This window comes from Rhinoderma darwinii (assembly GCF_050947455.1).
Source record: "Rhinoderma darwinii isolate aRhiDar2 chromosome 12 unlocalized genomic scaffold, aRhiDar2.hap1 SUPER_12_unloc_11, whole genome shotgun sequence".
NCBI lineage: Eukaryota > Metazoa > Chordata > Amphibia > Anura > Rhinodermatidae > Rhinoderma > Rhinoderma darwinii.
In genome coordinates, this window is record NW_027461864.1 from 385,288 (window position 1) to 397,638 (window position 12,351).

Genomic DNA, 12,351 nt, shown 5'->3' on the forward strand with positions numbered 1-12,351 from the left:
CCACATGCAATGCTGCAATTTTGGGAATGGCTCCATTTAGTGACCAGCAATGGGAAATATTATAAATTAGAATCTAATTTATAATATTTCCTGACTCGTGAAAAAAATAAAAAAAATTAGAACAATGTTTAATCACCTATGCACTAATTGTTTATCTAAAAAAAAAAAATACATGTTTTGCTGGCAACACATTCCCTTTAAGGCTCAGAGCCCATTTGTCTAATCTGACATGTGTCACTTTATGTGGTAATAACTTTGGAATGCCTTTATTTATCCAAGTGATTCTGAGACTGTTTTCTGGTGACACATTGAACTTTATGTTAGTGGTAAAATTTGGTTGATACATTCAGTGAAAAACAGAAAAAATTACAGAAAATGTGGTGTAAGGCAGATGGTTATACCACACAAAATAGTTATTAATTAACAATTTGTTTTTTTAAATAAAGGACTTAATATTGAAAAAAGGTTTTTTATACAACTGTTTTTTTTTTGTCTATCTAGGTGACTTGAAGTCAGGAATCCCTGATCGCTATTCTAATACACTGCACTACATGCGTAGTGCAGTGTAAAAGTGCTGTCAGTTACTCACTGACAGCAAACCTAAGGCAGGACAAACTAGGCTTCCGTAGATGACAAACCCGGAGGCCATTGTTAGGCCTCCTGTTGCCATAACATGATGGAATAGAACGTCAAGGAGCAGGAAGGGGTTAAAGGATCTGCTAACGTCTTGGTGCCAGATACCACAGGACACTTTTAAAGATCTTCTGAAATCCATGTCCCAACGGGTCAGAGCTATTATGGCAGCACGAGGAGGACTACACAAGGCAGGTGGTTTTAATGTTATGTCTGGATGGTGTATATGTTAGTAATTCATTTCTATTCATTTGTACATTGATGGAAATTAGGGTATGTTCACACGCAAACTCAAAAATATCTGAAAATACAGAGCTGTTTTCAAGGTTTTCAGCGTTTATTTACGGCCGTTTTTGGAGCTGTTTTCAATATTGTCTAGGAAAAACGGCTCCAAAAGTGGCCCAAGAAGTGACTTGCACTTCTTTTGTGAACATACCCTAAAAAAAGAGTAATTTTTCTGTGCTTTTTATTTTTACAATATATATCAATCACCCTAAATATTGTAATCTTGGGGCCTACATTGCTCCTATGTAAACATGGGAACGCCACCATTCTCACCAGTTTTAAGGCGTAATGTAAGTCTTAGGCCAAAATGTAGTAGTAGTCGAAACGCCAATCCAACCGAGATGGAATATGAAATATCCAAGATAGAAGGGAGTCCCAGGCATAAAATAAGATAAGATAACTTTATTAATCCCCGAAGGGAAATTCCAGTATCACATAAATGGATTCTGGGAAACGGCATCAGGGATCTTTTATTATTAGGTCTCTGTGCAGATTGAGATTCTGGCGTCCAAGGTGAAGATGATGAAGAAGACTAGGTGGTACTGTAGACAAAACAAAAAATAATCAGACCAGACGATAATCACTCAGCAATATACTGGTGCCGAAGCTCCAGCCATGATTTCACAAAAATACTATAGATGTCAGTGATCATACCTGTACTGCTGGTGTTTCTTCTGTACCACAGCTGTTGGTACTTATCTCCTCCTCTTTCTTTGAAAGGCATGGACGCGGCACAAGGGACAGCATGGATTTGTCGGGATCCAATGTGCAATACAAGGCAGATGGAATATGTGAGAACATGGCAGAACGGTGACTTGCTCTCCAATCTCATAGTCCTCTAGGCATATAGTGCAGGACTGGATGTCTTCGTTTTCAGTAAAGGTTCGAGATGGGAGTCTATCAATCTGCCTGCCTCTCCTGCCTCGCCGACGTTGTCTTCTCTGCACAGGTCTGCTGTCTGTGGTCTCTGTTGTCGACTGTTGGTTGGGAAGCAGCTGACTGGTGCTTGGTGTTGGCTCCACCAGCCTGTTAGATGTTTGCTGAGGAGATCTGCTTCCTTCTCTGGACGGCTGCAGGTTTGGTAGCGGCTCACTGGTGCTGGGGTCTTGTGTTGGTTCCTCCAGCCTTTCGGATCTCTCCTGAGTAGTTGATGGAGTAGACGCAGGCTGGGATTCTCCAGGAATTCTGAGCTCGGTCTCACTATTAATACGACGGCCACTTGTCGTTTCAGACTGTTCTATTGGCTCAGGTCGTAATGGGGACCGGCTTCTGTCCGCTCCTTCTTGCTGCAACCTACGGCGCGGTGGAACTTGACCACGTCTTCGTCTCCTGTCGGGGACATTGTCATGGTCTTCATCCTGCTCCACACTCTGACGCCTTCTATGTCCAGATCTTAATCTTCCATCAGCAATGCCTAGATGTGAAACAATGTGTATAACATATATTAATTATGTACAGAAAAAATGTGAAAAAAGATCAATACCAGACATTTCCTATGGACTCGCGTGGCCTTCTTTCTAGAGGAAAGCTCCCATGTTTTTCTAATCTTGGACAACCGTTTTGATACTATGAATATATACACAGTCGAGTCACATTATTATAACTACTACTAATATCCAGAGTAACCGGCGTGTGCAGCACGGACAGCAGTAGACGGGCTGGGAGTGACTCAATAAGGTGCTGGTCAGTGGTCTCATATGTGGAGCCTCGCTGACTCCATACATCCCACATTTACTGGAGGGTGCGTGGGGGAGGATCCATAAAGCGAACAACACGATTGGCGTGGTCCCACAGATGCTCAATTGGGTTCAAGTCTGGAGAAATAGGGGGCCAGGGAAGTACTTGGAAGTCTTGGTCGTGCTCTTCCAACCACTGTCGGGCATTTATAGTCGTGTGACATGTCGCATTGTCTTGCTTTAAGTTTCCATTTGCTCCAGGGAAGACAATCAGCATGTATGGTGGATATGATCTGTAACGATGGATTCATATCTAAATCGGTTCAGAGCCTTCCATAAAGATGAGTGGCCCAGAGAATACCATGGAAAAATACCCCAGACGCTGACGTCGCCGCCAGCTTTTTCCAGCAATGGTTGTAAAGTCCATCCTTTCGATGAAGCAGAAAACGTGATTTATGGGAGAAGACAACCCTTTGCCAATCATCGGTGCTCTGAGACCAATACTGCCGTGCAAATTGAAGCCATTTTCTCTGATGCACCTTTGTTACATAGGAGCAGTGACCATCCGTCGGGTTCGGAGCCCCATACGCAGTCGGGTTCGCTGAACTGTTGTATTAGACACACGTCTGGTAGCCAACGTTCACCTCTCAAATACATGGCACGTGGTGCTCTGCAGTTTCCATGTCCGTTATTCCCAATGGTGCCATTTGTCCACTCACGATACACTGTCACCACAGCAGCACGCGAACAGTTCACAAACTGCGCTGTTTCAGAAATACTGCCGCCCTTGGTCCGAAAGCCAATAATCATCCCTTTTTGCAACTGAAAAATGGTGCATTTTTTGCGGACGCAAAACGGACACGTTTGTGTGAAACTAGTCTAAATGTATCTGATATAACAAGTTCCACTTACCTTGATTTATCCGGGAACTTTCGTCTATTGCAAGCTGCAAGAGTTCTCGGTAACTCATTGTTCCTTGTAGCAGGCGGCTTGATGTTTAAATTCAGGAACAATGGAAAAACGGGATTCCTCAAATAAGAGGGAATCTACCACGATGTTCAGAAGTTGCACTGGTGTTTAAGTGCTCTGAACAGATGATGTAGTAGTCGCTTTGTAGCACAAATTCGCTCTTTGAAAAACCAAGTGAAGTTTCAGCATCAGCATCAACTCGAGATATGGCACTGATGTGACCGCGCTTGGGGTACTTAGAACTTCACGCCATTGTGATGTCACTGCTATAGATGCCACACCCTCCATTGTTCTGATGACATCACTGCCTGCAGTGATGTCATAATGCTTACGGTATGTCATAAACGGTCCCCTGCTCTGCATTATACCAATCACTGCAGGAAAGCCTCCAAATAAATAAATAAATATATATTACATTTTTTTATATTTACATATTGCAGCTGAAAATCTCTAATATTTGTTTAGTAAATGTTTCTCTATAATTGTTTAGTAAATGTTGTAGCACACAATTCATCTAAGTAAAAGTCTTAGTAACAGATTACCACCATGGAGAGGTGGAAATGTAACTTTATTTTTCTAAAACTAGATGGTTCTGGAGTAAATAAGAATCCTTTATAACCTAAAGAGGTTGTCTGGTATAAGAAACCCATTGTAAATACCCTATTGGGGAATTCTAAGTTAAGAAAGGACAAGTCTCTTATTGATTTCACTGTGTAATGCTTAGTTTCTCCTGTAGTGGCGCTGCAGGGGAATTCAACACTTCTCAAGTTCCATCACAGATTAAATCTGATCGCTGGGGGTCACAATCAGCGACATTAAGCTGCACTATCTGGATGTACAAATGACACTGGATGAGGGCCGTATTGTGACAGACATTTACACCAAACCAACTGACTGAAAATAACTTTTTAATTTTAGCTTTCAACCCAAATCAGCACAAAAATAAAATTTCACAAAGCCAACTACATAGTGATAGAAAAAGCTGCAGAACTTCGCATATAAATGAGACGGATATGTGAGAGGCAGATAGATAGGGCGTGCTCTAGCAAAGTAAAAAATGAGCCCCCCATTACTTTATTTTTCTGATCTCAAATGCCAAGATACAATCCCGTTAGTAAGCCCTAAATATACACCTCCTGCAATGAGCCATAATACAATTGTGGGGATCAGACCTTAACCACTTCCTGCCGCAGCCATTTTGAATTTTTTTATTTTTGTTCTTTCCTCCTCACCTTCCAAAAGCCACAACTTTTTTATTTTTCTGTTGATATATCCATATGAGGGCTTGATTTTTGCAGGACGAGTTGTAGTTTTTCATGGCACCATTTATTGTACTAATGAAATGGGAAACTGAAAGAACTTTCTTTGTGGGGTGAAATAGGAAAAAAGCAGATTTCTCCATTGTTTTTTGGGTTTAGTTTTTATGGAGATCACCGCGCGGTTTTGTTTCGCCATTATCTGAGAGCCATACGTTTTGTTTTCTTTCCGTCGCTGCAGCCGTGTGAGGGCTTGTTTTTTTGTGGCACGAGCTGTCGTTTTTATTGGTTCATGAGACTTTTTGATCATCTTTTATTCCATTGTTTGTGGGAGATGAGATGACCAAAAAACAGTGATTCTGCCCTTGACATTTTTTGTTTGTTTTAATGCATTCACCATGTGGGTTAAATAATGTTATACTGTTATATCTCTGACTTTTACGGACGTGGCAATACAAGTTATGTTAATTTACTTTTTTTACATTGCTTTTTTTTAAACTTTAAATATTTTAACTTTATATATAAATATATATATATATATATATATATATATATATATATATATATATAAACTTAATTTAACTGTATTTTACTTTCTTTACTTGCCCTCTAGGGGACTTAAACCAGCAATCATTGGATCGCTTGCATGATATACTGCAATACTAATGTATTGCAGTATATCGTGTTCTTTACCTGCTCTTATTAAGCCTTGCCAGGGGTGCAAAGATGGCAGACCTGAGGGCCTACATTAGTCCTCCAAGCTGCAATGACAACCATCGGCACCCCGCAATCGCAGGGGGGCAATGGGCTGTCAGAGATGGCCACCCCCATCTTTCTAATGGCTTAGTTACCGCAGTTACTATTGACCTCAGCATCTAAGGGGTTAAACGAGTGGGATCGTAGTAATCTACGATTTCGCTCGTCGCAGTGAACTTTCAGTTGTAACATACAACCAACACCAGCAAATTATGGAGTGACCTCAGTCAGTGACACCACTCCATACTTCCCTCCTGGCCTACACCGTATATATACACGTTGGTTGTCGTGGAAGGGGCTAGGCAGCATTGAAGGGTTATGCTGCTATAAAGCAGATCTTCCCTTACAAAAACTAATGAAGTTTTGGCAACCAAAGGTGCCCCCCTCAGCATCAGAGCCCCATAGCAGCTTCTATGGCTACTAGGGCTATAGTTATGTCCATGTACAGGGGGAAGATTTGACAGTAACACTACAGGTGATGTATTATCACAGTATACATCTAGTATTAGGATAAAATAGAATGACGTACCAGTCCCCAGACATTAGTAGATACGGGTCACTAAGAAAATCATGGTGGTTCCAAGTACCAGGCTCAGGACCAACACCTACAAGAGGAGGAGAGAGAATAAGGAGGTTAAAACGTGGCCAGGTGCGGTGGATTCACTGCTTGTACACAATGCATCTTAAAGGGGTTATGCGGGGACTAAAAGTTATTAGCAGTGTTCTAACTGCATTATGTGATGTCACGGTTTGTGGGTATGTGGACCCACCAGGCCGCACCGCCATAGCAGCGAGGCAGCTGGCCAAACAACAGGGAACCCCAGAAATACATAGTCCCGCACAAGGGTAACCGGATAGTCCAGACAGTGGCCGCAGCTCTGGCACGGATGGAGGTATTTAACACAGGACGTGGCGGATGACACAGGTGCAGTAGACACGACTCCAACTAGTAGGCACAGGAACAAGAAGACAGTACGGGATACAGGAACGGGTAACAGGGCACGGGAACAACTGGAACGGGAAACAGTAAGGGACCATTTGAAAGACAGACTTGGGGTATACTAACAATGCTCAGGCAAGGATCAGATGGGTTGGGCCCTTCTTATAGTCCAGGAAATCATGTGTGTTGATGATGGTGATTTCCTACATGTGCGTGCGCTGGCCCTTTAAGAGCGGGCACGAGCGTGCGCGCGCACCCTACGGGACAGAGCAGATCGTACCAGAAGTGAGCGCTGGCGTCTCCTGGGAAGGAGATGGGAACCAGCGCTCACAGATCCATGGCTGCGGGCGTCAGGTGAGTGGACCCGATGGCCCTGGACGCTACAGTATCCCCCCCTCTTACGCCCCCTCTTCTTGGGACTAGAGCGAGAGAGGAACTTCTTAACAAGAGCAGAGGCATCAAGGTTCTCCTCCGGCTCCCAGGACCTCTCCTCAGGACCAAACCCTCTCTAGTCCACCAAATAGAAAGTCCTTCCTCCTACCCTCTTGCAGTCCAGGATCTCCCTCACCTCGAACACATCAGAAGAACCGCTGGGAGCAGTTGTGGAACAGGAAGTCTTGCTGTAGCAGTTCAGGACCACTGGTTTCAGGAGGGACACATGAAAGGAGTTGGGGATTCTGATGGTAGGAGGCAGCCGCAGTTTATAGGAGACAGGGTTAATCTGTTGCCGAATCTCAAAAGGACCGAGAAACCTGGGAGCAAACTTGTATGAAGGCACCCTCAAACGAATGTTCCATGAGGACAGCCAGACTTTGGTACCTGGAAGATACTGCGGCAGCTCTCTTCTTGTATCCGCTTTTCGCTTCATACCTGGGTCTGTTGCCAGATTTACGGGAAGTCCCCAAATACAGAGTCAGCAGCGGGTACCTGAGAAGTAGTAGACACTGGAAGAGGGACTCTAGGATGTTGACCGTATACAATGTAAAACGGAGTTGAAGTGGTGGACTCGCTTGTGTGGTTGTTGTACGAGAACTCGGCCCATGGAAGAAGCTGTACCCAGTTATCATGCTGTAAGGAAATGAAGTGACGGAGATAATTCTCTATGATCTGGTTGATCCTCTCGACTTTCCCATTGGACTGGGGATGATAGGCTGTGGAAAAGTCCAATATCACATCCAGGAGTTTACAGAGAGCCCTCCAGAACCTCGAGGTAAACTGAAACCCCCGATCGGACACAATGTGAAGGGCAAGCCATGCAAGCGGTAGATGTGCTGGATGAAGAGATTCGCCATTCGGGGAACAGAAGGTAGGCCGGTCAGCGGGATAAAATGTGCCATCTTCGAGAACCGGTCCACCACCACCCAGACAGTGTTGCATCCTGCTGAGGGAGGAAGGTCAGTGACAAAGTCCATCACAATGTGCTGCAAGGTGGCATTGGGTATAGGCACAGGTTGATGGAGGCCGGCAGGCTTGGAGTTAGTAACCTTGTTAGAAGCACACACCGTGAAAGAAGAGACAAAGTCGACAACATCCTTGGGCAGCGTGGGCCACCAAAAGTGACGAGCAATCAGGTCTCGGGTTTTACGAACACCAGGGTGCCCAGCCAGTTTAGAACTGTGTCCCCATCGGAGAATTCTTCTCCTGCCTGCTAATCAAACAAAAGTCCTCCCCGGAGGGATGTCTCTAACCTGCAAAGGATTGGCAGTGATAATGCAGGACAGGTCTATGATAGTTTGAAGAGACTCCGTGTCATCCGTTTCAAATGACCTGGACAGGGCATCGGCCCTCACATTCCTGTCAGCGGCCACTCTGCGTGACAGGGATTTAGTCGTTGAGCGGACTGAAGGTAGGTGAGGTTCATGTGGTCGGTGTAGATTAGGATGGGGTGAGCTGCGCCCTCCAGCAGATGGCTCTACTTCTCCAGAGCCAATTTGATGGCCAGTAGCTCCTGATCCCCAACAGAGTAAATGCGCTCTGCAGAAGAAAAAAGTCTCGAGTAGTAGCCACATACTACTGCCTTTCCTTTGGGGCTCCTCTGGAACAGAAGTGCGCCTGCACCAACATAAGAGGCGTCCACCTCCAAAGAAAACTGTATATATACGTCAGGATGATAGAGGATCGAGGCAGAAGTAAAGGCTTTTTTGAGACTAAAAAATGTGGACTCTGCCTCTGGGGTCCACACACTGGCGTTCACACCGTTCTTGGTAAGGGTGGAAATAGGAGATGTCAGTGATGAGATGTTTGGGATAAACTGCCGGTAGAAATTGGCAAATCCCAGGAAACGCTGTATGGACCTCAGACCTTGAGGACGTGGCCACTCCAGGACAGCTCTCACTTTCTCAGGATCCATCTTGAGACCTTGATCCGATATGATGTAGCCCAGGAAGTGCAGAGAACTCCTCTCAAAGACGCACTTCTCCAGCTTGGCGTATAAATGATTCTCCCTTAATCATAGTAGAACTTGACGGACATGCCTGCGATGAGTCGTCGGATCTGGGGAGAAAATCAAAATATCATCGAGATAAACAACAACACAGCTATAGAGATCTCGGAAGATATCATTAACGAGTTCCTGAAACACTGCAGGAGCGTTACACAGTCCGAAGGGCATCACTACGTATTCATAGTGCCCGTGACGGGTGTTAAATGCCGTCTTCCATTCGTCACCCTGGCGGACCGGAGCGGAAGTGAGATGGGGACCAGCGCTCACAGATCCATGGCTGTGGGCGTCAGGAGGTGAGTGGAACCGACGGCCCGCGGCCATAGATGCTACATGTGAGTAAACTCGCTAATATACATTCCCGTCCGCCTTGGTGCTGTTTCTGAGATTTTCATAGATTTGTATAGCGCTGATGAGGAACCGGAAGTCTAGTTGTACAGTCTTATTTGGTGACGACACGACTCTTCGTCATGTGATCGGCCCCGCTGTACACTATGTACTCGCTGTACTACTGCTCCTGCAGTATACGGAGCACAGCGCCGCTCTCTGAGAGGTTCCTGTTGTTTCTCCTTTGCTTTATCCAATGCTAAAAACTAATAATGATTTTTTTTTTTTTTAAATGCAAGCCCCTCAGTTGGAGTCACTGGGACCCAACACTAGAATTTCATCTGATTTGACAGATTATGGCACAATTTTCTATGGGGAACTTATGGTGGTTATTTTGATATTCCCATACTGTTTTTTGACACAGACCACCTACCTAAACATTGCTACAGACAAATCCACCTCTTCATGGTAAAGGTATTCTCTAATGCCAGTGCTGTCTTACAGCAGGATAATGCCCCCGCCACACTGCAAAAATTGTTCAGGACTGATGTGAGGAACATGACAAAGAGTTCAAGGTGTTGACCTGGTGTAGCGCCCATGGCCGCGGGCCGTCGGGTTCACTCACCCCCCGACGCCCGCAGCCATGGATGAAAACAATGATCATTAACCCACATGACTTCCTGCTCTATAAGAATGCCCCAGCCCTTCTGATCCTTGCCTGAGCGTTGTTAGTCTTTCCCAGTCTGTCTCGCAAATGGTCCCTTAGTGTCTCCCGTTCCCGCTGTTACCCATGCCCTGTTACCATTCCTGTATTCCGCATTGTTCCTGTGCCTACCCGTGTTCAAGTGTCATCTGCCACGTCAAGTGCCAACTGCCATGTCAAGTGGCATCTGCCACGTCAAGTGCCATCTGCCACGTCAAGTGTCTTCTGCCGCGTCAAGTGCCATCTGCTCATCGGATACTGCCCGCCACGTCTGGCGCCACTTTCCGCACCTGCCTCCATCCGTGCTGAAGCCACAGCCACCGCCCGGACTATTTCAGGTACCTAAGCATTACTGTCTGCCATCTTACTTTCACATAGACTGTGACCTGGTCAGCTGCCTCCCCGCTACGGCGGAGCGGCCTAGTGGGTCCACAAACCCAGTGTCCGTGACAGTACGCTCAGGCCATGGAACCCGCTGGTCAGCCCAAGACCCCAGTACAGAAGATTCAGACAGAGATGCATGACCTACGCACTCGTCAGGATCAACTCCTTGAGGCGGTGAATTCTATTCTGGTCCGCCTGGATCTACTCGCTGTTCCACCCCCGGTTCTTCCTCCAGAGGCTGTTGCCACTGCCTGTTGCTCCCCCTGTTTGTTCCGGTTCCTCAGTTCCTCTGCCTCTTCCTCCTCGCTACGACGGTGACCCCAGAGCATGCAGAGGATTTCTTAATCAATGCACGGTGCATTTTAGGCTACGGCCTCATCTCTTCCCCTCCGAGGAGGCTAAAGTAGCGTTCATTATCTCCCTCCTCGCTGGCAAGGCCCTCGCATGGGCGAACCCAATCTTGGAGCAACAGGGACCTGTATCCTCGGACCTAGCCTTGTTCCTGCAGTCCTTTCGTACCGTGTTTTAGGAGCCGGGTCGAACATCCTCTGCCGCAGCCACTCTGTTGACCCTCAAGCAAGAAGGCTCCACAGTAGGGGAGTATGCGATCTCCTTCCGTACCCTAGCAGCCGAGCTGGCATGGAATAATGAGGCACTGGTGGCGACCTTCTGGCAGGGACTGTCCTCTCACATCAAGGACGAACGGGCAGCCCGCGACCTTCCTTCTACCTTGGATGCCCTTATCCTGTTAGCCACCCGGGTTGATATGAGAATCTGGGAGCGCTCTCAAGAGGTTCGTTAGGAGAGCCGGGCCCACAGACCAGCACCCCCTGCCCAGAGACCACTATTGTCCACTCCTAGTGCGCTACCTGAGGAACCCATGCAGGTAGACAGTCCGGTTATCTGAACAGGAGAAGCAGCGCAGACGCTCCTCTGGACTTTGCATGTATTGCGGCCTCAAGGGTAATTTTGTGCGCCAATGCCCACAGAAACCGGCAAACTCCAGTACCTAGGGTTGGTTGGAGAGGCAACTCTAGGTGGAACGTCTCCAAACGTTAAAACCTCTTCCAAATTATCGATACCTGTGGCCATCGTCACCGGACAGACATCACATCCTTCCACCGCCTATCTTGACTCTGGAGTGGCTGCTAATTTTATCCACCAGGATCTAGTGGATCGGTTTCAACTACCCACAGTCCGTCTGGAGAGACCCCTGGCAGTTGCTTCTGTGAATGGTCTACCCTTTCCTGATCCGATCATGCTCATCACTGAGCCGTTGACATTACGGGTCGGAGCTCTTGACTCAGAACAGATCTCCTTCCTGGTACTACCCAAGGCTATCAATCCTATCCTGCTGGGTCTGCCATGGCTCCGTCTACACACCCCGACACTCGACTGGAGTTCTGGAGAAGTTCTTCAATGGGGTTCCAGATGCCATAGCCATTGCCTGTCACAAGTCCGTTCTGTTGTGCCCCCTCTGCCTCAGTCACTCTCCGATCTACCTTCTCAGTATGCCAGTTTTGCGGATGTCTTTTGCAAACGAGAGGCTGAGACGTTGCCTCCACATCGGAATTATGACTGTCCCATTGAACTGGTTCCCAATGCTTCTCTTCCCCGTGGACGAGTATATCCTCTCTCCTTGCCAGAGACTTTATCGATGTCAGCCTATATCAAGGAGAACTTGGAGAGGGGTTTTATTCGGAAATCTTCCTCCCCGGCCGGGGCAGGATTCTTCTTCGCTAAAAAGAGAGATGGATCTCTCCGACCCTGCATTGACTACCGTGGTCTCAATCAGATCACGGTCAAGAACAAATACCTGTTGCCACTCATTTCTGAGCTGTTTGATCACATACGAGGAGCCAAAATTTTTTCCAAGCTAGATCTGCAGGGGGCCTATAATCTAATCCGGATTCGACGGCGTGACGAATGGAAGACGGCGTTTAACACCCGCGATGGGCACTACGAATACCTAGTAATGCCCT

General features: G+C 46.6%; 1 long non-coding RNA gene across 1 annotated transcript; it reads right to left on the reverse strand.

Moving 5' to 3' along the window:
• Positions 1-1,370: 1,370 nt before the first annotated feature.
• LOC142698108 (uncharacterized) lies at positions 1,371-6,182 on the reverse strand. Its single transcript, XR_012865686.1, has 3 exons — positions 6,105-6,182; positions 1,573-2,332; positions 1,371-1,460 (listed from the first exon to the last, which is right to left on the reverse strand). It is a non-coding gene; the product is annotated as an uncharacterized LOC142698108 (long non-coding RNA).
• Between the last annotated feature and the right edge of the window lie 6,169 nt (positions 6,183-12,351).